At 38.4% G+C, this 25,782-nt stretch overlaps 1 pseudogene; it reads left to right on the forward strand.

Annotated features, from left to right (window-relative positions):
* Positions 1 to 19,202: 19,202 nt before the first annotated feature.
* LOC100152601 (acidic leucine-rich nuclear phosphoprotein 32 family member E pseudogene) lies at positions 19,203 to 20,012 on the forward strand (annotated as a pseudogene).
* The last annotated feature ends 5,770 nt before the right edge of the window (positions 20,013 to 25,782 follow it).

The raw sequence follows: 25,782 nt of genomic DNA on the forward strand, positions 1-25,782 counted from the left end.
TTTGTTGTGAATATTTGAGTCTGTATTCATCAAAGATATTGGCCTATAGTTTTCTTTTTTGGTGGTGTCTTTGTCTGGTTTTGGTAGTAGGGTGATGATGGCCTCATAGAATGCCTTTGGGAGTATTCCTTCTTCTTCAAACTTTTGGAAAAGTTTAAGGAGCATGGGTATAAGTTCCTCTTTGTATGTTTGGCAGAATTCGCCTCTGAAGCCTGGAGTTTTATTTGGTCCTGGAGTTTTATTTGGAGGGATTGCTTTTATGACATATTCAATTTCATTTCTAGTGATTGGTATGTTCAATTGATGTATTTCTTCTTGATTCAGTTTTGGCAGGTTGTAAGTCTCTAGAAAGTTGTCCATTTCTTCTAGGTTATCAAATTTGTTGGCATACAATTGTTCATAGTATTCTCTTATGGTTTTTTGTATTTCTGTAGTATCCATTGTGACTTCTCCCTTTTCACTTCTTGTTTATTTGGGCTTTTCCTCTCCTCTTCTTGGTGATTCTTGCCAGAGATTTGTCAATCTTGTTTCCCTTTTCAAAGAACCAGCTCTTGGTTTTATTGATTTTTTTCTATTGTTTTTTGAATCTCTATTTTATTGATTTCCTCTCTGATCTTTATGATTTCCTTCTTTCTACTGACTTTAGGTTTTATTTTTTCTTCTTTTCCTAATTCATTTAGGTGGTGAGTTAAGTTGTTGATTTGATATTTTTCTACTTTTTTGTGGAAAGCCTGTATTTCTATGAACTTTTCTATGAGCACTACTTTTGCAGCATTCCATAGATTTTGTGTGGTTTTGTCTTCATTATCATTTGTCTCGAGGCATTTTTAAAATTTCTTTCTTGATTTCCTCATTGACCCATTGGTTTTTTAGTAGCATGTTGTTTAGTCTCCATGTAGTAAGTTTTTTATCATTTCTTTTCCTGTGGTTGATTTCTAATTTCATGCCATTGTGGTCATAGAAGATACTTGAAATAATTTCTATACTCTTAAATTGGTTGAGGTTAGCTTTGTGCCCTAATACGTGATCAATCCTTGAGAATGTTCCATGTGCACTTGAGAAGCATGTATATTCTGTTTTTTTTGATGTAATGTGATTAAAATATCGATTAAGTCTACCTTTTCTGTTGTGTCCTTTAGGATCTCTGTTGCTTTGTTGATTTTCTGTCTAGAGGATCTGCCTATTGATGTGAGTGTAGTGTTAAAATCTCCTACTCTGATTGTATTCCCATCACTTTCTCTATTTATGTCTGTTAGTATTTGTTGTAGGTATCTGGGTGCTCCTATATTAGGGGTATACATATTGAAAATTATAATATCCTCTTCTCGAATGGATCCTTTTACCATTAAATAGTGTCCTTCTTTGTCTTTCTTTATGGTCTTCATTTTAAAGTCTATTTTTTCTGATATGAGTATTGCAACTCCTGCTTTCCTGTCTTGCCTATTGACATGAAGTATCTTCAGTTCCCTCACTTTCAATCTATATGTGTCCTTCGCCTAAGGTGAGTCTCTTGTAGAAAAAAGATTGAAAATTTTTGCTTTTTTATCCAATCCGTCACTCATTGTCTTTTGATTGAAGCAATCAGTCCATTGACATTTAAGGTGATTATTGATAGATATGTATTTATTGTCATTTTAAACCTTGTTTCCAGTTGATTCTATGTTTCTCTTTTCTTCCTTTCTTTTTTTTGGTTGGATGATTTCTATTTGTTTTATGCTTGAGTACTTTTTTTTTCTTCAGTTTTCGTGAATGTAATATTTAGTTTTGATTTGTGGTTGCTCTGTTTTTTAAGTATGTTAACTCCCTATATCTTCTTGTTTTAGCCTGATAGTCATAGAGGCTCAAACCCATCATTAAAAAAAGGATCTATAGTTTCTTACTTTCCTTCCCTACATGCTATGATTTTTAAGTCTTTTTTTATATCATCTTCATATTTAGACCTGTATGCTGGCTTATCTAAGTGATTGTGGTTTCCTCTATCCTAGTTATTCTTACTTTTTTTTTAATTTGGAGAAGCACTTTCAGTATTTCTTATAGAATGGTTTTAGTATCGCTGTACTCTTTTAGCTTTTGTTTGTTGGAGAAATTCTTTTTTTTTTTTTTTAGTGTTGAAGTTTATTTATTTATTTTTTAAATTTTATTTTATTTTCCCACTGTACAGCAAGAAGATCAAGTTATCCTTACATGTATACATTACATTTTTCCCCCACCCTTTGTTCTGTTGCAATATGAGTATCTAGACATAGTTCTCAATGCTATTCAGCAGGATCTCCTTGTAAATCTATTCTAAGTTGTGTCTGATAAGCCCAAGCTCCCGATCCCTCCCACTCCCTCCCCCTTCCATCAGGCAGCCACAAATCTATTTTCCAAGTCCATGATTTTCTTTTCTGTGGAGATGTTCATTTGTGCTGGATATTAGATTCCAGTTATAAGTGATATCATATGGTATTTGTCTTTGTCTTTGTGACTTACTTCACTCAGTATGAGAGTCTCTAGTTCCATCCATGTTGCTATAAATGGCATTATGTCGTTCTTTTTTATGGCTGAGTAGTATTCCATAGTGTATATAGACCACATCTTCCTAATTCAATCATCTGTTGATGGACCTTTGAGTTGTTTCCATGTCCTGGCTATTGTGGAGAAATTCTTTATTTCCCCTTCTATTTTAAACGATATTCTTGCTGGATAGAGTATTCTAGTTTGCAATTTTTTTCCTTTCAGTACTTTAAATATATCTTGCAACTCCCTTCTGACCTTTAGTGTTTCTGTAGACAAATCAGCTGATAGCCTTATGGGGGTTCCCTTACAATTAATGTTTTGCTTTTCTCTTGCTGCCTTTAGAATCCTCTCTTTAACTTTTGCTATTTTTACTATAATATGTCTTTTTTTCATCCTATTTATGTTCAACTTGTTTGGGGCCCTCTGTGCTTTCTGTATATTGATATCAGTTTCCTGTAAATTTGGAAAGTTGTTGGCCATAATTTCTTCAAATATATTTTCAATCCCCTTTTCTTTTTCTTCTCCTTCTAGAATTCCTATTATGCATAGATTGGCCCACTTTATATTATCCCATAGATCTTATAGTACTTTCATATTTTTTCATTTGGTTTTCTGTCTGCTGTCCTGATTGGGTGATTTCCATTATTCTGTCTTCCACATCACTAATTTGTTCCTCTGAATTGTTCATTCTGCTCTTTAGTGCCTTTAGCTCAGTTCGCACATCTGCTAATGAATTTTCTAATTTCTCTATGTTCCTCCTTATAATTTCTAGTTCCTTTCTAAAGGAGTCTATATTACTGTTTATATCCATTCTTAATTCTCTGATATTCAGCCTTAATTCCTTCAGTATTTTCACCATCTCCTTTTGAATTTAATGTCTGTCAGACTGCAGAGGTCCATTTCATTGTTGACTGCTTTAGGTGAATTTTCCTATTCCTTTACTGGGAATGGTTTCTGAGCTTCTTCGTCTTGCTTATGTTTTTCTTTTTCTGTGAGTTTAGGAAAGCCACACTGTAGTATTGTAAGGCTATGTCTATGCAAGAGCACCCCTTTGTATTTTGGGGGTCGTTACTCTTTGTTTTTGGTGTGGGTGTTTGAATATTTGCTGTCTCTTTCTTCAGTGTGAGTATGCTGTTATCTCCAGGATGCTCAGTGTGTTTTCAGGGAGAAGGGGGCAATGGATGGGCTCAGCATTCAATGCCTTGTCACTGGGCTCTCAACAACAGCAGGGCCCTGCAGGAAGGTGGCACATTCTACTCCTAGTTGCAGGGCCCTGGGAAGTGGCAATGAGATTAGGTAGATCTATGAAGTGTCCAGAGCATTTGGCAGTAGCAGCAGCAGGTAGCATGAGTTCCCATGGGAGTGAGAACAACAGCTAGTGTTCAGTTGCTGTTGGTGATTGGAACCAACAAGTGGTGTTTGGTCACAATGCCCTCCTCTGTGGTGCCCTTGAGGTGATTGGCACTGCAAGTTGTGCCTGTTTATGGACCCCTAGTTGTGGTGGGCCACTTCCACCTCTGGAGCATGAGATAATTACAATCGTTTGCCCCAACCTCCCTGTAGACCATACAATAAGCATCTCATTCTGCTTAGCTCCCACAGGAGGTGCTGTATAAACTGCTCCTAGTTGCAGGTTCCTGGGAAGGGACAGTGATAAAGCATCTGGGCACTTCCCAGAGTGTTTGGCAGTGGCAGCTGCAGGGTTGGCGTGTTCCCAGGGGAGTGAGAGTAACAGCGTGTGTTGTTTGGTTGCAGTGCCCTCTTTTTTTTTCTGCCAACCACTGTGGTGACTGGGGCCACAGGTGGAGCTCACTCACAGGCCCCCAGTGGTGGAAGGCCACACCTCCCTCTGGCCTACAAGATGACTGCCACAGTCTGTCCCTGCTGCCTGTAGATTATGCAAGAGGCACCACATCACACTTAGCCCCTGATACCCTTTGCCCACACAAGAGGTGCCTGGCTACTGGTAGTCTGCACAAGAAGTGTCCAGTCTCCCGTAGCCTGAGTAAGTGGCTTCTCACCACCCATAGCCTATGCCAGAGGCACTGGGTCTCCCATAGCCCAAACAAGAGGCTTCTCTTGCCTGTAGTCTGTGCCAAAGCCGCCCCTCCCTCTGAGAGCCCAAGGGCATACATGTGCTCATGGACAAGGAGTTTCCTTTGGTGGTGTGCCCCACTCCCCTCCCCCTCCCCAACAATAGCACCTTGCTTTTCCTGCTGGCCTGGACCTTCTCCAGGTTCCCTCTGCTCTGGTGTTCAATTCCTCAGCCTGTAGCACACTGGTCTCCTGCCCATGGGGCACTGCTTCTTAGCCCCTTAGACTGTCTCCTCACAGCCAACCCTAGTCCCCTGCCCAGGACTGACCTCCAGAGCCTAAGTCTCAGTGCCTAACCCCCACCTGAGAATCTCAGGCTGTGGTGTCCAGGGCGGTGGTTCAGATGATCTTTGCAGCTCTCACTCTCCTTTGCCCTCCTCAGTCCAGCTGCTCTGCTTTTCTCAGCAACTTTATTGTCCCTCTGTCTCGGCTGAACTCCCTGTTGGTTAGGCAGCTTCCCAGGATGTGGTTTCCCTTTCTCCTTCACAGCTCCCTCTTAGAATTCTAGTTCCGTCCTGATTAGTTTTTTTTCTCTCTCTTTTCTTTTGTTCTACCCAGTCAAGAGTTTCTTGACCATTTTGGAGGTTTAAGTTCTTCTGCCAGCATTCAGTAGATGTTCAGTGTGAGTCATTTTACATGTAGATGTGTTTTTTTTTTTGATGTGTTTGTGGGAGAAGGTGAGCATGACCTCTTACTCCTTCACCATCTTGCTCCCTCCCCAGAAGGCCTCTATTGTTATATGCTTCCATCTAAGAACTGTTTTTGTAGCATGCCATAGATTTTGTATCATTGTGTTTTCACTGTCCTTTTTCTTAAAGTATTTTTTAATTTCCCTTTTGATTGCCTCATGGACCCATTCGTTCTTCAGTGTCATATTGTTTAGTCTCCATTTAGTTGGTTCTTTCTCATTTGTTTTCCTGTGGTTGATTTGTTGTTTCAGGCCATTGTGGTCAGAGAATATACTTGAAATAACTGGCATCCTCATAGGTACTATTTGGGTTCATTTCTGCTGAGCCTAAAGAGGAACCCCCTCCTTCTATTTTAAATGATATACTTATTGGGTAGATTATTCTAAGCTGAAAACTTTTTTATTTTTTTGAACTTTGAATATATCTTGCCACTCTCTTCTGACCTGAGTGTTTCTGTAAAGAAATCAGCTGATAGCCTTAGAGGGTTTCTCTTACAATTAACCCTTTGTTTTTCTCTTGCTGCCTTTAGAATTCTCTCCTTATCTTTAACTTTTGCTATTTTTATTATAATATGTATTGATGTGGGTCTGTTTGGGTTCAACTTGATTGGGGCCCTCTGTGCTTCCTATAATTTGATATCTGTTTCCATTGGGCATTGACAGTTTTTATCCATAATTTCTTCAAATACATCTTTAATTCTCTTTTCTTTTTCTTCTCCTTCTGGAATCCCTATTATGCATGGATTAGCCTGATTTATATTGTCCCTTAGATCTCATATTTCTTTCATATTTTTTCATTTGGTTTTCTGTCTGCTATCCTGATTGGGTGATTTCCATATTCTATCTTCCAAGTCATTAATTCTTTCTTCTTCATTATTCATTCTGCTCTTTAGTGACTTTAACTCAGTTTGCATCTCCATGAATGAATTTTCTAATTTTTCTGGGATACTCCCTATATTGTCTAGTTCCTTTCTAAGGTAATCTGAATTACTGCTCATATCCACTCTTAATTCCTTCAGTATTTTCACTATCTCCCTTTTGAACTCAGTGCCTATTAGACTGAAGAGGGTCTGTTTCATTGTTCGCTCCTTCAGCTTAATTCTCCTGTTCTTTTAACTGGGAACTGTCCCTGAGCTTCTTCATTTTGCTTATATTTTTCTTATTCTTTGAGTTTAGAGAAAATAACTACTGTAGTCTTGGAGGGCTCTTTATATGCAGGAGTGTTCCTTGGTAATTTGTGAGGGCTTACTTTTTTTTGGCATGAAGGCTGCTTTTGTGTTGGATGATTGCTGTCTCTTTCCTCAGTGTGTACAGGCTGTTCTCCCTTTGATCGTGGTTGTGCTGGTGTACCACCTGTGCGTGCTTCCTGGGAGATGGCAGCAAAGGGCAGGGCCTGTAATCAGGGCCTGGTTGCTGGTTCCTTGACAGTGGTAAGAACTTATGGGGAGGTGGCACAGGCTGCTCCTGGTTTCACTGCACTGAGATGTGGCAGTGACCCTCAGGCAGATGTAGGCAGAGCCCAGAGCCTTTTGCAGTGGCAACAGCAGGGTATGTGCATTCCCAGGGGAGTGAGCATAGCAATGGGTGATGTTAAGTTGCAGTGCCTTCCTCTTAAGTGTCCCCTGAGTTTTCTGGGACCACATGTGATGCCTGTTCATGGACCCTTTGTGGTGGTGGGCCACCCCCACCTCTCAGTCTGAGATGGCTGAGATGCTTTGCCCCCTCCACTCATAACCCATGCAAGAGGCACCATGCTGCCCAAGAGCCCATGCAAGAGGGGCCCTGCCACCCAAGAGCCTGTGCATGTGCAGAGAAAGATATTCCTATGACAGTCCTGCCCTTCCTCTCACCCTTCCCAACAATGGTGCCTTGCTTCTCCTGCAGGCCCAGGCTTCCTCCCTTGCTCCCTTTGCTGTGGTGCTCTACTCCCCAGTCTGTGGCACACTGCTCCCTAGCTTCTCAGGCTTTCTCCACACACCTAACCCTATTCCTTTCCCTGGATCTGACCTCCACAGTCTTAGTCTCAGCAACCAGCCCCCACCTGAGCATCTCATGCTGTGGTGTCCAGGGGCAGGGGTACCAATAGTTTATGTGGCTCTCTGTTTTACACTTCTCAGTCCAGCTGCTGTGCTTTTCTCCAAGACTTTGAGGTCCCTCCATCTTGTCTGGTTAGGTGGCTTCCCAGGGTGTGGGTTCCTTTCAACTTAGCTTCCTCTCAGGAGTGCTAGTTCCATCCTGATTCCTTATTGCTCTCTTTTTTCCTTTTGTTCTACATAGTTATGTGGAGGAATTCTTGCCCTTTTTGGAGGTTTAAGGTATTCTGCTATCATTTAGGAGATGTCCTGTGCAAATCATTCTACATGTAGATGTTTATTTTTGATGTGTTTGTGGGAGAAGTTGAGTGTCACATCTTATTCCTCTACCATCATGATCCCACCCTCTAGTTTTTCTTCTTTCCCAATTTGGATTGCTTTTATTTCTTCTCTGATTGCCATAGCTAGGACTTCCAAAACTATGTTGAATAGTAGTGGCAAAAGTGGGCATTCTTGTCTTGTTCCTGATCTTAGAGGGAATGCTTTCAGCTTTTAACCACTGAGTATATATGGCGTTTATTATGTTGAGTTTGGTTTCCTCCATGCCAACTTTCTGGAGGATTTTTATCATAAATGGGTGTTTTGTGAAAAGCTTTTTCTGTATCTATTGAGATGATCATACAGTGTTTATTCTTCAGTTTGTTAAAGTGGTGTATTACATGATTAATTTATGTATATTGAAAAATCCTTGCATCCTTGGGATAAATCCCACTTGATCCTGGGGTATGATCATTTTAATATACTGTTAGATTCATTTTGCTAGTGTTTTGTTGAAGTTTTTGCATATATTTTCATCAGTGATATTGGCCTGTAATTTTCTTTTTAAGTTGTATCTTTGTCTGGTTTTGGTATCAGGGTAATGGTGGCCTCAATAATAAGTTTGGGAATGTTCCTTCCTCTGCAATTTTTTTGGGAAGAATTTTAGAAGGATAAGTGTTAACTCTTCTCTAAACAATTGATAGAATTTGCTTGTGAAGCCATTTGCTCCTGGACTTTTGTTTGTTGGAAATTTATAAATCGTAGTTTCAACTTGAGTACTTGAGATCCGTATGTTCATATTTTCTATTTTTTCCTGATTTACTCTTGGAAGATTGTACTTTTTAAGAATTTGTCCAGGAGCTCTCATCATGGCACAGTGGAAACAAATCTGACTAGGAACCATGAGGTTTGATCCAGCATTGCTGTGAGCTGTGGTGTAGGTCATAGATGAGGCTTGGATCTGGCATTGCTGTGGCTCTGGCTTAGGCCAGCTGTAGCTCTGATTAGACCCCTAGCCTGGGAACCTCCATATGCTATGGATGTGGCCCTAAAAAAAAGCAAAAAAAAAAAAGAATTTGTCTATTACTTCTAGGTTGTCCATTTTATTGGCTTGCTTTTATAGTTGCTTCTAGTAGTCTCTTATTGTTCTTTGTTTTTTGGTGGTGTTGGGTGTAAATTCTCCTTTTTCATTTCTAATTTTATTGATAAGATACCTGTCCTTTTTTGTCAATGGGTCTGGCTAAAGCTTTATTAATTTTGTTTATCTTTTCAATAAACAAGCTTTATTTTCATTGATTTTGTCTATTGTTTTTATTGTCTTTATTTCTTTTATTTCTGCTCTGATCTTTATAATTTCTTTCCTTCTACTAACTTCGGATTTTGTTTGTTCTTCTTTCTCTAATTGCTTTAGGTGTAATGTTATGTTATTTATTTGAGATTTTTCTTGTTTCTTGAGGTAATATTTTATTGCTGTAAACTTTCCACTGAGAACCATTTTTGCTGCATCCCATAGTTTTGGGGTCATTGTGTTTTCCTTTTCATTTGTCTCTAGGTATTTTTTTAACTTTCCTCTTTGATTTCTTCCATTTTTTGAAATGTGATCCATTTGTTGTTAAGTAGCATGTAGTTTGGTCCCCAGGTATTTGTGTTTTTGCCTTTTTTTCCTTGTAGTTGATTTCTAGTCTTATAGCATTGTGGTCAGAAAATATGCTTGATGATTTCAATTTTCTTAAATTTTCCAAGGCTTGCATTGTGGTCCAGCATGTGATCTATCTTGAAGAATATTCATTGCACACATGAGAAGAATGCATATTCTGTTGTTTTCAGATAGAATGTTCTATAAATATTAATTAAATCTATCTGGTTCAATGTGTCATTTAAAGCATGTATTTCCTTATTGATTTTATGCCTAGAGTATATTTTCATTGCTATAAGTGAGGTGTTAAAATCCCCACTATTGTTGTTTTACTGTCATTTTCACCTTTTCAGGCTGTCAGCATTTGCCTTATATATTGAGGTGATCCTATTTTCGGTGTATATTATGTTTAGAATTGTTATATCTTCTCCTTGTTTGACTCTTTGATCACTATGCAGTGTCCTTTGTCTCTTGTAACCATGTTTATTTTAAAGTCTGTCCTATTTGATATGAGTATTGCTACTTCAGCTTTCTATTGATTTCCATTTGAATACTTTCTTCCATTCCCCCACTTTCAGTCTTTTTGTATCCCTAGATCTGAACTGTGTCTCTTGTATATAGCATATCTACTGGTCTTGTTTCTGGAGCCATTGAGTCAGTCTATATCTTTTGGTTGGAGTATTTATTCTGTTCACATTTAAGGTAATTATTGATAAGTATGTTCTAAATGTCATTTTGTTAGTTGTTTTGGCTTTTTTTTGTAGGTTTTTTTCTTCCCTTCCTTTTTTTTTCCTCTTCTCTAGTGATTTTATGACTATCTTTAGTGTTGTGTTTATATTGCTTTTTCTTTTTTTGTGTGTGTATCTATTTCAGATTTTGGTTTGCATTTATTATACAATATGTATATAGCAGTCTATATATGTATAGAAGATTGTTTTAAGTTCCTGGTATCTTGATTTCAAATGCCTTTCCAATATCTGCATTTGTTTTCTCCTCTTCCCATGATAGCGGATTTTGGTAACTTATTTGTGTGTGGATGACTTCCTACTCTATATTTGCCTTTACCTATGAGTGTTCCCACTAATAATTTTCTTGTTTCTGGTTGTGACATTTTCTTTTCCACCTAAGAGAAGTTCCCTTATCATTTGTTGTAATGCTGGTTTTTTGATGCTGAATTCTCTTAGCTTTTTCTTGTCTGTGAAGATTTGATTTCTCCATCTACCTGAATGAGAGCCTTGATGGGTAGAATATTCTTGGTTGTAGGTTTTTCCCTTTCCTCACTTTAAATATATCATGCCACTCCCTTTCAGCCTTCAGAATTTCACTGAAAAAAATCTGCCAATAATCTTATGGGGATTACTTTGTATATTATTTGTTGCTTTTCCCTTTTAATATTTTCTCTTTGTCTTTAATTTTGGTCAATTTGGTTAATGTGTGTCTCAGGTTGTTCCTCCTTGTGTTTATTCTATATGGTATCTTTGTGCTTCCTGGATTTGAATGAATGATTCTTTTCCCATGTTAGGGAAGTTTTCAGCTATTATCTTATCAAATATTTTTTCTAGCCCTTTATCTCTTCCTTTTCTGGCACCCCTAAAAGGCAAATTTTGGTGCATTTAATTTTGTCTCAGATTTCTCTTACACTGTCCTCATTTCTTTTCATTCTTTTGCTTTATTCTGTTCTGCACCAGTGATTTCCACCAGGTTGTCTTCCACCTCACTTATTTGTTCTGCTTCCTATGTTCTGCTGTTTATTTCTTCTAGCGAATTTTTTTAGGTTATTGTATTTTTCAAGTCTCCTTGTTTAATCTTTAAATCTCCTATTTCTTTGTTAAATGTTTCTTGTAATTTATTGATCTTCACCTCCAGTTTTGTTTTTTTTTTTCTGAACTCTCAGATCATCCTTACTATCATTACTCTAAAGTCTTTTTCAGGTAGGTTGCTTATGTCCACTTCACTTGTTGTTCTCCTTGGGTTTTGTCTTTTTCCTTCATCTGGCTCATGTTTCACTGCCTTTTCATTTTGTCTAACTTTCTCTGTGGTCACCTTTTTGCAGGCTACAGGGTTGTAGCCTCTCATTCTGGTATCTGTCCCCTGGTGAGTGAAGTTGATACAGATGCTTGTGCAGGCTTCCTGATGGGAGGGAGTTGTGCCTGCTCATTGGTGGGTGGAGGTGGGTCTTGTCCCTCTGGTGTGCAGGGGATGTCAAGAGATGTGTTTTGAGGTGGCTGTGAGCTATGACTTTACACAGCCTTTGTGCTGATGGGTGGGTCTGTGTTTCCACCCTGCTGGTTTTTTGGCTTGAGGCATTCCAGCACTGGAGTCTGAAGCCTCTTTGGGTGGCCAGTTCTTATTGCCAAAATGATTATCTCTAGGAGATATCACACTTATCAATACTTCCTGGGTCCTGCCACCAGTGTCCTTGCCCCCAGAGTGAGCCACAGCTGACCTCTACCTCTCTAAGACGTAGATCTACACTTATGTTTAGCTCAGAGTCTTATGGAGTCACTGCTTTGTCTTAGGTCCCAATACACATGGTAACTTGTGTGCACCCTTCCAGAATGGAGTCTCCATTTCCCCCCATCCTGTGGAGCTCCTGCCCTCAAGCCCTGCTAGCCTTCAAAGCCAAATTCTCTTGGGGCTTCTCCTTCTGATGCCAGACCCTCAGCCTGGGAGACTTACATGGGGCTCAGAACTCTCACTCCTATGAGAGAACCTCTGCGATGTAATTATTTTCCAGTTTTTGTGTCACTCACCTGTAAGGTTTGGGATTTTATTATGTCACAAAGTTGCCCTTCCTACTGTCTCCTATTGGCTTCTTTTTTGCCTTTGAATGTGACATTTTTTTTTTGGTAGTTTCCAGACGTTTTGGTTGATGATTATTCAGAAGTTAGCTGTGATTTTGTTGTTTTTGTTTTTGTCAGTGGAGGTGAGCTCAAGTCTTTCTATTCCACCATTTTGTCTGAAATCAAGGGTCCACTTTCTTTTTTTATTTTTTTTAGGGTGGCACCTGTGGCATATGGAAGTTCCCATATGGGATCTAATTGGAGCCACAGCTGCCAGCCTATGCCACAGCCACAGCAACATGGGATCTGAGCCATGTCTGTAACCTACACCAGAACTCATGGCAATGCTGGATCCTCAATCCACTGGGTGAGGCCAGGGATCAAACCCACATCCTCATGGATATTAGTCAGATTCATTTCTGATGTGCCATAATGGGAACTCCTGATGGGCCACTTTTAATTAGATGCTAGCTGCCTCTTTCTGCAGCATGTCATGGCCATTATACCATTAATATTGGTTGTGCAAGTGCAGTGGCCTGTACATACTTCTGAGACAGTGGTGGTAGCAATTGGTTCCTATTCACCACCTGTTTGTGTTCCTAGGATGGCTCGGGCAATGATTGGTGCCTTCTCCTCTGTTTCACAGCAGCAGCAGTGGCCTGCACACTCTTGAGAAATAGGAAGTGCTTGGCATCTGCTTGTGTGTTGCCTTTTGGCTGAAATAGCATACACACTCCAGGGATAGTGGGGGCAATGCTTGGCCCCTGCTTGTGTGTCTCATAGCAGTGGCCGTTGCCCCTTACATTCTTGGGAAATGGGGGCAGCGCTTGGAGCCTGCTCATGAGTCTTGTAGTGGCAGCAGTGGCACATGCCTACCTCTGGAGCCCACAATGTTGGCAGCAGCCTGTGCCCAACACCAGAACTCACATAAGTGGTGTCATATTGTGTGAGAGCTGGTGAAGGGAAGGAAGCTCCTATGGCATTCTCACCCCTCTCCTTTTGTGCTCCCCAACAATGGTGCCTTGCCTCTCTGGCAGGCCCAGCTTTCTTCCAAATACACTCTAAGTTGCTATTCTTCAGCCATGTTGGATTTCTCTGGGCAGCCCACATGGGTCCTCTCCCTGTATCTGTCTGACCTCTGAAGCCTGTTGTTCAGCACCAGGCACCTGCCCACACTTGCAGAGGAGTATCTCAGGCTGAGGAACACAAGGAGCTCTGAAGCTCCTCCTCAATCCAGTGTGATCTCTTCACCAGTGAAGGGACTTCCCAGGGCAGGGGAATCTTTCTTCCTTCACAGCTCCTTCCTTGGGGCTAAGGTCCTGTCATAATTCTTTTTTCTTTTTGTCCTAACTGGTTACATGGGTTTTTTTTTTTTTTTTTGCTCTTTTGGAAATCTTAGTTTTTCTGCCAGTGTTCAATAAATGCTCTATGTAAATTGTTCCACTTGTGGATGTATTTCTTTTATGGCCACACCCACAGCATATGGAAATTCCAAGACCAGAGATTTAATCTTAGTCATAGATTGAAATCTTCACCACAGCTGTGGCAACACCAGATTCTTAACCCACTTCACTAGGCTGATTGAACTCACACTTCCACAGCAACCCAAGCCCTTTAAGTCAGATTCTTAAACTACTGCACCAGAGTGGGAACTCCTGCAGATGTATTTTTGAATGTATTTCTGAAAGGACCTGAGCCTCATGTCCTACTCCTCTGCCATCTTTATCCCCTCCATCTTGTCTTTTTTTTGTCTTTTAGGGCTGCATTCATGGCATATTGAGGTTCACAGGCTAGGGGTCCAATCAGAGCTGTAGCTGCTGTCCTATACCAGAACCACAGCAACTTGGGATCTGAGCCACGTCTGTGACCTACACCACAGCTCACAACAACATCGGATCCTTAACCCACTGAGTGAGACCAGGGATTGAACCCATGTCCTCATGGATGCTAGTCAGTTTCATTTAACCACTAAGCCATGGCAGGAACTCCCATCTTGTATTTTTAATAATAACCATTCTACCAGGTGTAAGATGATATCTCATTGAGGTTTCGATTTCCTTTTCTCTGATGATTAGAGAGTTGAGCAATTTTTCATGTACTTGTTGACCATTTATGTATCTTCTTTACAAAAAAGTCTTTTCAGATCCTCTGCTCATTTTATGTGTTTAATTAATTAATTAATCTTTTTAGGACAACACCTGTGGCATATGAAGATTCCCAGGCTAAAGGTCCAATCAGAGCTGTATCTGCTGACCTACACCACAGGCACAGCAACACAATATCCAAGCTGCCTCTGCAACCTACATCACAGCTCATGGCAACACCAGATCCTTAACCTGCTGAGTGAGGCCAGGGATCAAACCTGCATTCTCATGGATACTAGGCAGATTCTTTTCCTCTGAGACATGATGGGAACTCCTGCTCATTTTATTTTATTATATATTTTTAGGGCCACACCCATGGCATATGGAGGTTCACTACTCATTTTAAAATCAGATTTTTCTTTACTATTGAGTTGTCTGCTTTCTTTATATATTTTGGATATTATCAGATATATTATTTGTAAATATTTTCTCCAATTCAATAGATTGTCTTTTAATTTTGTTTGTTTCCTTTGTTGTGTAGAAGCTTTTCAGTTTTATGGAGTCCCAGCTTTATTTTTGCTTTTGTTACCTTTGCATTTGGTGTCAAATAAAAAAAAATTATATTCACTACAGATGTCAAGGAGTTTACCATCCATGTTTTAGTCTAGAATTTTTATGGTTTCAGGTATTACATCAAGTTTTTAATCCATTTTGAGTTAATTTTCATGTATCATGTAAGATTGTGGTCATTTCATTCTTTTACATGTGGCTGTACAAGTTGCTTTTTTCTCAATTCAGCATTTTCTTTTTTGCTCTGAACTTGTGACTATTTTTCAGCTTTCTTACAAAGTTAATTCTGACAGATGTTTGCTCAGTTATTTAGTGTTTCTTTTGAGGAAAAGGCTCTTGGTGCAACCTACTCCACAAATTTTGCTTCCCCTTCGATTCTTTTAAAACTGTGTCAAATGTATTTTTATCCTTCAGTGGCAGATAGAGTAGGCAGCTCTGGACTGGTTTTACACTTACCCATTCAAAGCTCATGAGGACCTCAGCCTGCTACCTTAGCTATCATATTGAATTAAATGTCTCTAGTGTCAGCCCAACCCCAAAATATATTTCTCATTCTCTTGGTGAAGAACCTTCAAAATCTACATACATCCCTTCCAAGTTATCTGCCAATATTCATTAGAAAATCAAGTAATTTTTTTCTTGGTGGAATTCTTTTTATTTTTCCTCTAATTATTCACATTACTCTCTGGATTTTATTTTGGTGTGAGCTAAACTTATTGTAGAACACATCAGGAAAAAATAATACTTTCCTACTACAAGTAGAAAATAATTTTATGGGGCCTGTCTTACTTCCCACATACTCCATAACTCTCAGGTATCCCCCTTTATAACTGTCAGGCTGCAAAAATTGGAAACTAATTTTATCTTAAGTAAGTAAAGTAAGTGGAATTTATTAGAATGAAACTAGGTATGTCACAGAATTCGATACCATTGTAGCTCTGGGGACCTCAGAACAGGAGAGTTTGAGCCTTCCTTCTAATGCTTTGCCATTAAAGTGATTCATTTTAGTCTCTCTGTGTCTAAGTTCAAAATCACAACTTTATAAGAGAGAATCTGACCTACCCTGTTTGGATTAGGTGTATGTATACTTAAACCATTCATTTATGGCATACATTCATAATATATACTATGGTCTGAATGCTTGTGTTTCCCCAAGATGTATATGTTGAAATCCTCAATGTACATTCAGTGTAATGACATTAGGAAGTGGGGCTTTAAGGAGGGGCTTAGGTCATGAGGGTGGAGATCTTATGAATAGGATTAGTGATATTATAAAAGAGACATCACAGAGCTCACCAGTGGTGACATTGTGAGAAGTCAACAGTCTGCATCCTGGAAGAGGGCTTTCAATCAAGCTTGACCGTGCTAGTACCTTGATCTTGGATTTTCAGCCTCCAGAATTGTGAGAAAGAAATTTATATTGTTTATAAGCTGCTCAGTCTGTAGTATTTTATTGTAGTAGCCTGAATGGACTAAAACAATATATCTAGAGATGTATTAAATAGATAGTATAGATAATAATATATGTAAGATATAAAGAGATTTATTAGTAATTGGCTTATATGATTGTGGGGGCTGATTAGGCAAATTCAAAGTCTATAGGGCAGACTATCTGAAAATATAGGCTAGACCACTTGAGCAAAAGCTGAAGCTGCTATCCATGGGCAGAATCTATTCTTCTTCAGGAATGATTCTACTTTCCTTTCAAGGCCTTTCAACTTAGTAGATAAAATCCACCTATACTATCTAGGATAATCTCATTGAAGTTATCTGTTTATAGACTTTTTAATTTAATTTAATTTTACTTTTTAGGGCCACACATGCAGAATATGGAAGTTCCCAGGCTAGGGGTTGAATCAGAGCTATAACTTCCAGCCTACACCACATCCACAGCAATGAGGGATCTGAGATGTGTCTGTAACCTGCACCACAGCTCACGGCAATGCCAGATCCCTGAGCAAGGCCAGGGATTGAACCCACATCCTCATGGATGCTAGTTAGATTCATTTCAGCCGTGCCACAATGGGAACTCCTGTTTATAGACGTTAATCACATCTCCAAACACCTTCCACAGCAACAACTAGACTTGTGTATGACTAAATAATGAGGGACAGTAGACTTGCCCTTGCCAAGCTGACACATAACACATGGAGTGTGGACTCATATCTGTGCATTTGGGCTCAGATTGGTAGATTAGAACCAAGTAATAACCAGAAAAGGAGGAACTGCAGATAATATGGGGAGGCAATCCTATGGATTCCCTTAAAAAGTCCATGCAACAGCTCTGAAGTTAACATAAGCAGAAGCATAATTTATTGAGACATTAATTTGTGTGGTTTCTCTCCATATATATTTTTCCTACCCCATTACAAAAACAAAGGCTTTTGTACTGTCCTACCTCAAAGGAGTTATAACTTAAACCAGAAGATACCTAGAGGAAATTTCCTTTTGTGGTAAAAAAAAATTATCACCCATAGTTATCATGGAAACTACAGAGCCATCAGATTTTCAGGGTAATAAGCAGACATAAACAATGAGGGTATTATTGTTAGCCTCCATTGTTCAAGAACCATACAAACCTCCAATATTCTTCCGTAACTTATGGGAAGTAAGGACCTCAAAATTGACTTGTATTTAATTTCCCACCAGCACAGTGGGGTGAAAATTTGGAGTTGGATTTAATTAAATTTCAATAAAATAATGTGGCATTTCTTGCACTCCCATTTGTGGGGTTAAGAATTATAATTGTTGCACATATAGTAAGCTTGACCCCAGAAAAAATTCCTTCCTCCATCCCAATTCTAAATTTGTAGAGAAGATACTCTGAATAGATTAGTTGAGTCTGACCCCTACCCCCACAGAGATCATAGGAATGGTATAATACTGATCATTATGATCATAGAAAAAGTGTAATATTGAAATCCAAACACTGAGATCATAGGAATGGTATAATACTGATCATTATGATCATAGAAAAAGTGTAATATTGAAATCCAAACACTGGGATTCTGCTCTATCACTATGTATATTGAGAATGTAATTTCCCAGAGGAAGTGAGGGTGATCTGTTTAAAATATCCAGTACAACACTGCCATTGACTCCTTTCCCTCTGTCCAATCCAGATGGAGTCATCATATACCTAATTATTAACTGGTCTGATTTTCAGTGTTTGTATTTCAATATAGGTAGCTGGGAAGCAGCTTCAGCTTAAGTTATCTCTCATAAATGATGCAACTTCAAAATTATACTATTTGAACCCAAGTCCCTCTCTGTCCTATAGTTCCAGAATTAATATCCCAAATTCCCAAATCAACCTCCTGATGCCTACCACTGATACAGCCAATCCTAATTGGACCTCCAAAGTATGGGCAGATATCTCATATAGATATCTAGTATACATATTTCCTTTTAAAAAGGCTAGTGTTTCTAGAATCTTGACTACTAAGGGAGATCTTGAGATGAGTGGTCCTGTTCATTCTACAGTGAATGGGGAGATATTTTATTCAATTGGCTTTGTGAGGATTATTGATGATTTCTGACTACCATCTGGCTATATTTGTTTGTCTTACCCAGGTGTTTCTGGGGGGAAACATAATTTTTATTTATAAAATAAATATAAATTTATTTATTTCTGGTGTTTATGAGGAAATGCCAGATAAATAATGCAGAAATATCATATAAATAATCACCTAATTAATTAATCAATCCGGTCAACAAATGTTTATTAAATGCTTTCTACTACTAGATACTGGTATAAGTGCTAAGTGTGCAACCCCTCACATGCCACCAATCTTAAGTGACAAGGTTATACATTGAATAAGTATAATTATACTATAAATAATATAGCATCATTCTAAAATGTCACAAATTTCCCCTTACATTTAACTACATAAATATCCTTTCTTCTTACAAAGCTCAACAGAGATTCATGTTCAGAATCAAACAGGATCATTATAAATCAATAATAAAATGACAATATAAAATGCTAATGATATTCTCCTTCAATAACAATACAACTTCTCACCCCAGAAAGCTCACTACAAAGGTTATATATTTTATAATCTAAAAGAGCATCATCATAACCAAACAATATATTAAAACAGCATAAAATATCAATTGTTATCCATCCTCTAAAATTTAAACCTACCAGCCTCCTTCTATGTATTCAAACACTTCTTCAAAAATAAACACCCATCAGTCTTTGAGCAGTCATTGAAGGGGAAAGAACTGCGGGTGTGTGTATGTGTGTGTGCACATGTGAGTGCATGCATGAGTGTGTGGACAAGGAGGTGGAGATGGCTGAATTAAGAGTCCTAACTCCTTGGACTCCATTTGCTATTCTCTTTTTTCTCCCACACACCTATCTGGTGGTGGTGGGCATTTAAATTTGTGTTTCTTTTCATTCGTTTTGAGCTTTTAAAACTTTAGGGATGGGGTAGTGAGAAAAGCAGGAAAGGGTAATGGAGGAGAGTAGTAGCATAAAAGCAGGAGGAGTACATGGAGATGAAGAAGAGGATTAACCTGGAGTTAAGGGACAGACCCCTGAAGGAGGTGACAGAGTTGGTCCTTGATAATTGCCTATGTGTCAATGGGGAAATTGATGGCATGAATGATACTTTAAAAAAAACCTGGAGTTTCTGAGTATAGCTAATGCGAAACTAAGTTCACTGGCCTGGCTGCCCAGCTTAAATAAACTTCAAAAGTTAGAACTTAATAATATAATTTCTGGAGGCCTGGAAGTCCTGGCAGGGAACTGCAAATCTTACCTACCTCAATTTGAGTGGAAACAAAATAAAAGATCTCAGTATAGTAGAAGCTCTGCAAAATCTTAAAAAGTTGAAAAGTCTTGACTTGTTTAACTCTGAGATCACAAACCTGGAAGGTTATAGAGAAAGTATTTTTGAGCTGCTGCAGCAAATCACATACTTAGATGGATTTGACCAGGAGAATAATAAAGCACAAGACTCAGAAGAAGAGACTGATGAGGATGGAGATGATGAAGATGAAGAGAAAGATGAAGCTGGTCCACCTGAAGGATATGAGGAGGACGAGGATGATGATGAGGATGAAGATGAACCAGGCTCAGAATTGGGAGAGGGAGAAGAGGAAGTGGGCCTCTCATATTTAATGAAAGAAGACATTCAGGATGAGGAAGATGATGATGACTATGATGAAGAAGAAGAAGAGGAGGAAGAAGAAGGTCTTCGAGGGGAAAAGAGGGAAAGAGATGCTTAAGACGATGGAGAGGAAGAATATGACTACATCATTCTAAGACAAGATTCCCTAATGTGTCTGGGTGTGCAATAGAGTGATCACATCTTTGTTTCTTCATATACAATAGCTATCCTTACAGAAGATAACATGTAACTTTTTATAGGAAAAGTGTGGTTTTACTATTTTTGCCTTATCATTCCAAATAAGATTAACTAGTCTGTTAACGATCATATTGTAAGTAGAGAAATCTTCATTGACCCCATTGTGAAATTTCCTAGCAATTTATTTAGAATCTTAGCTTTTCTAATTAAAGCTCACTGTATTAGTCAATTTTATCATAATTAAACATGATTGCTTTTACACAGTGTAATATGGTGCATTTCATTCATAAGTTTTTAAGGTTATTTATAAATTAACTGAAATCACAGTTGGCTGGAATCTGGAATGAAAATAGTCTCTTGAATGATATGTTGGTTATTTTATTAGAGGTGACCCAGAGATCTTGTAGTTTGAAGGCAGAGACTTTTGGCTGAGGTTGTTTGGGGTTGCTTTTTCTCACATGAGTGCTTTGGAAAGTAGGAACAGAATAGCAAAGGTTCTATTCAACAATATATTTCATGGCTTTTATGGAGGCTTCTGAAACCTTTTAAAGCCAGGTGACTAAGATTTTAGTTTTGAAGGAAAAATTGACCTTATACTGAGGTCAGAGACATGTAGGTGTAACACCTTTCTTCTTCAAGCTGAAGATCATGACATACCAACTTATCTTGTTTTAAGTGTGCATTCTTTGTTTTCCTCTCAGTGATTACTTATGATCACCTCCTTTTCTTGTTTTTTTTTTGTTCTTCCTCTTACATAAGTTTTTTGTTTTTTTGTTTGTTTTATTACTCAAATGAATTTATCACATCTGTAGTTGTATAATGATCATAACAATCTGATTTCACAGGATTTCAATCCCACAGCCCAGGCACATCCCCCCACCCCCCACACTGTCTCCTCCGGAGACCAAAGGTTTTTCAATGTCTGTGAGTCAGCATCTGTTCTGCAAAGAAGTTCAGTCTGCCCTTTTTTCAGATTCCACATGTCAGTGAAAGCATTTGATGTTGGTGTCTCATTGTATGGCTGACTTCACTTAGCATGATAATTTCTAGGTCCATCCATGTTGCTAAAACTGCTGGTATTTCGTTCCTTTTAATGGCTGAGTAATATTCCATTGTGTATATGTACCAAATCTTCTGGATCCACTCCTCTGTTGATGGACATTTAGGTTGTTTCTAGGTCTTGGCTATTGCAAATAATGCTACAATGAACATCGGAGTACATGTGTTTTTGCAAGTCATGGTTTTCTCTGGATAGATGCCCAGGAGTGGGATTGATGGGTCAAATGGGAGTTCTATGTTTAGTTTTCTGAGGAATCTCCATACTGTTTTCCACAGTGGTTGCACCACTTTACAACCCCACCAACAGTGTACTAGGGTTCCTTTTCCTCCACACCCTCTCCAGCACTTTTTGTTTGTAGACTTTTGGATGATGGCCATTCTGGCTGGTGTAAGGTGGTACCTCATTGTGGTTTTGATTTGCATCTCTCTAATGATGAGTGATGTCAAACATCTTTTTCATGTGTTTCTTGGCCATCTGCATGTCTTCTTTGGAGAACTGTCTGTTTAGATCTTCTGCCCATTTTTTGATGGGGTTGTTTGTTTTTTTGGTATGGAGCTGCCAAAGGTGTTTATAAATTTTGGAGATGAATCCCTTGTCAGTGGATTCACTTGCAAAGATATTCTCCCATTCTGTGGGTTGTCTTTTTGTGTTGTTTAGGGTTTCCTTTGCTGTGCAGAAACTTTGAAGTTTGATTAGATCCCATTTGTTTATTTTTGTTTTTACTGTCATTACTCTAAGAGGTGGATCTGATAAGATGTTGTCATTTATGTCAGAGAGTGTTTGGTCTATGTTTTCCTCTAAGAGTTTTATAGTGTCTGGTCTTATATCTATGTCTTTAATCCATTTTGAGTTTATTTTTGTGTATGGTGTTAGGGAGTGTTCTGATTTCCTTCTTTTCCATGTGGCTGTCCAGTTTTCTCAGCACCACTTATTGAAGGGGCTGTCTTTTCTTCATTGTATCTTCTTGCCTCCTTTGTCATATATGAGTTGGCTGTAGGTGTGTGGGTTGAATTATGGGCTTTCTATCCTGTTCCACTGATCCATATTTCTGTCTTTGTGTCAGTACCATATGGTTTTGATGATTGTTGCTTTGTGGTATAGTCTGAAGTCCAGGAGCCTGATTCCTCCAGCTCCATTTTTTTTTTCCAGGATGTCTTTGGCTCTTCTGGGTCTTTGGTGCTTCCAAACACACTTCAAAATATTTTGTTCAAGTTCTGTGAAAAATGTCCTTGGTCATTTGATAGGGATTGTATTGAATCTGCCTTGGGTAGTATAGTCATTTTGATAATATTAACTCTTCCAATCCATGAGCATGGTATATCTTTCCATTTGTTTGTGTCATCTTTGATTTCTTTCATTAGTGTGTTATAGTTTTCAGAGTACAGGTCTTTGTCTCTTTAGGTAAGTTTACTCCTGGGTATTTTATTCTTTTGGATGCAATGGTAAATGGGATTGCTTCCCTAATTTCTTTTTCTGCTCTTTCATTGCTGGTGTATAGAAATGCCATTGATTTCTATGTATTGATTTTGTATCCTGCGACTTTGCCAAATTCATGGATGAGCTCTAACAGTTTTCTGGTAGAGTCTTTAGGATTCTCTAGGAATAGTATCATGTTCAAATAGTGATAGTTTTACTTCTTCCTTTCCCATTTGGATTCCTTTTATTTCTTTTACTTCTCTGATTGCTGTGGCTTAAGAACGAATAAGTGAGGTGGAGGACAGATTAGTGGAAATCATAGATGTGGAACAGAAAATAGAAGAAAGATTGAAAAGAAATAAAGAAAGTCTCAGAGAACTCTGGGACAACGTTAAATGCACCAACATCAATATTATAAAGGTCCCAGAAGGAGAAGACAGAGAGAAGGGGACAGAAAAAATATTCCAAGAGATAATAGCTGAAACGTTCCCTAACATGGGAAAGGCATCACTCACTCAAATCCAGGAAGCACAACAAGTACCTTATAAAATAAACCTAAGGAGTAATACACTGAGACACATATTAATCAAACTTAGCAAAATTAAAGACAAAGTGAAAATCTTGAAAGCAGCTAGGGAAAAGAAACAAGTAACATACAAGGGAACACCAGTAAGGTTATCGGCAGATTTTTCAACAGAAACTCTGCAGGCCAGAAGGAAGTGGCATGATATACTTAACATGATGAAAGGAAAAAACTTCCAACCAAGATTCCTCTACCCAGCAAGGCTCTCATTCAAATTTGAAGGAGAAATCAAAACCTTCACAGATAAGCAAAAGCTGAGAGAATTCAGCAACACTAAACCAGCTTTCCAACAAATACTAAAGGAACTTCTCTAGGCAGAAAAGAATAAGAGAAGAAGGAAGGAAAAAAAGAGCAACAAAAACAAATCCAAAGCAATTCATAAAATGGAAATAAAAACATACATATCAATAATTACCTTGCATCTTAATGGACTAAACACCCCAACCAAAAGACATAGACTGGCTCAATGGATACAAAAACAAGACCCATATATATGCTGTCTTCAAGAGACCCACTTCACATATAGGGACACATGCAAATTGAAAGTGAGATGATGGAAGTAAATATTTCATGCAAACAGGAATCAAAAGAAAGCTGGAATAACAATACTCATATCAGACAAAATAGACTCTAAAAAGAAGAATATTTTAAGGGAGAAGGAAGGATATTACATAATGATCAAATGATCTATCCAGGAAGAATATATAACAATTTTAAATATCTACACACCCAACATAGGTTCACCACAATATATAAGGCAACTGCTAACAACCTTATAAGGACAATTTGACAATAACACAATCATAGTGGGGGACTTTAACACCCCACTTACAGAAATGGACAGATCAACCAGACAGAAAATCAATAAGGAAACACAGGCCCTGAATGAAGCATTAGACCAGATGGACTTAATAGATATTTACAGGACATTCCATCCAAAAGCAACAGAATACACATTCTTCTCAAGTGCACATGGAACATTCTCTAAGGTTGATCACATCCTGGGCTACAAGTACAACCTTGGTAACATTAAGAAAATTGAAATCATATCAAGCATCTTTTCCGACCACAACGCTATACATCTAGGAGTCAACAACAAGAAAAAAACTGCAAAAAAACACAAACAAGTGGAGATGAAACAACATGCTACTAAACAACCAATGGATCACTGAAGAAATCAAAGAGGAAATTAAAAAATACCTGGCAGCAAATGACAACGAAGATACAACCCTCCAAAACCTATGGGATGCAGCAAAAGCCGTTCTAAGAGGAAAGTTTATAGCAATACAAGCCCACCTCAGGAAACAAGAAAAAGCCCAAATAAACAAGCTAACTTTACATCTAAAGCAGCTCGAGAGAGAAGAACAGACAAGACCTAAAGTTAGTAGAAGGAAAGAAATCATAAAGAGCAGAGCAGAAATCAGTGAAATAGAAATGAAGAAAACCATAGAAAAGATCAATGAAATGAAAAGCTGGTTCTTTGAAAAGAACAACAAAATTGATAAACCCCTAGCCAGACTTATTAAGAAAAAAGAGAGAAAACTCAAATCAATAAAAATAGAAATGAAAAAGGAGAAGTAACAACGGACACCACAGCAATACAAAGGATCACAAGAGACTATTATATGCAACTATATGCCAATAAAATGGAAAACCTAGAAGAAATGGATACATTCTTAGAAAAGTACAATCTTCCAAGACTAAACGAAGATGAAATAGAAAAGATGAATGGACCCATCACAAGAACCGAAATTGAAACTGTGATTAAAAAACTTCCAACAAACAAAAGTCCAGGACCAGATGGCTTCACAGGTGAATTCTAGCAAACATTTATAGAAGACCTAACACCTCTCCTTCTGAAACTATTTCAAAAAATTGCAGATGAAGGGATACTCCCAAACTCATTCTATGAACCCACCATCCCCCTGATACCCAAACCAGACAAAGATACCACCAAAAAAGAAAACTACAGGCCAATTTCAGTGATGAACATTGATGCAAAAATCCTCAACAAAACACTAGCAAACTGCATCCAATAATACCTTAAAAGGATTGTACATCATGATCAAGTGGGATTTATCCCAGGGATGCCAGGATTCTTCAATATCAGCAAATCCATCACTGTGATACACCACATTAACAAACTGAAGAATAAAATCCATATGATCCTCTCAATAGATGCGGAAAGAGCCTTTGACAAAATCCAACACCCATTTCTGATAAAAACCCTTCAGAAAGTGGGCACAGAGGGAATCTACCTCAACATAATAAAGGCCATATATGACAAACCCACAGCGATCATCATTCTCAATGGTGAAAAGCTGAAAGAATTCCCGCTGAGATCAGGCACAAGACAAAGATGTCCACTCTCGCCATTATTCTTCAACATAATTTTGGAAGTCCTAGGCACAGTAATCACCTCCCTTTCTTGTTTCACTCCCTTCTACTTAAAAAAGAGATGGGAATCTTATAGATACCCAGGACAACTTTGTCTTATTCCTCAACCACTTTTCCAGACCTGTCTCAGTTTTAAACAAACTAAGTGAAAGAAATTGAGTATTTTCTCAGACACAAATATTATAAATACAGTTTTATGCAACAGATTGCTTACTTTAAATCTTGGTTGACAAGGTGTATAGACTGTGTTGGGACGATGAAGAAAGAAAAGAAACAGAAGAGGACTTGGAAGCAGCATTAGTGTTC

The sequence above is a fragment of the Sus scrofa genome, chromosome X, assembly GCF_054392235.1.
Source record: "Sus scrofa isolate SSC_HxYL_T2T_F1_AM1 chromosome X, Sscrofa_HxYL_maternal_Yorkshire_Landrace_v2.0, whole genome shotgun sequence".
Classification (NCBI taxonomy): domain Eukaryota; kingdom Metazoa; phylum Chordata; class Mammalia; order Artiodactyla; family Suidae; genus Sus; species Sus scrofa.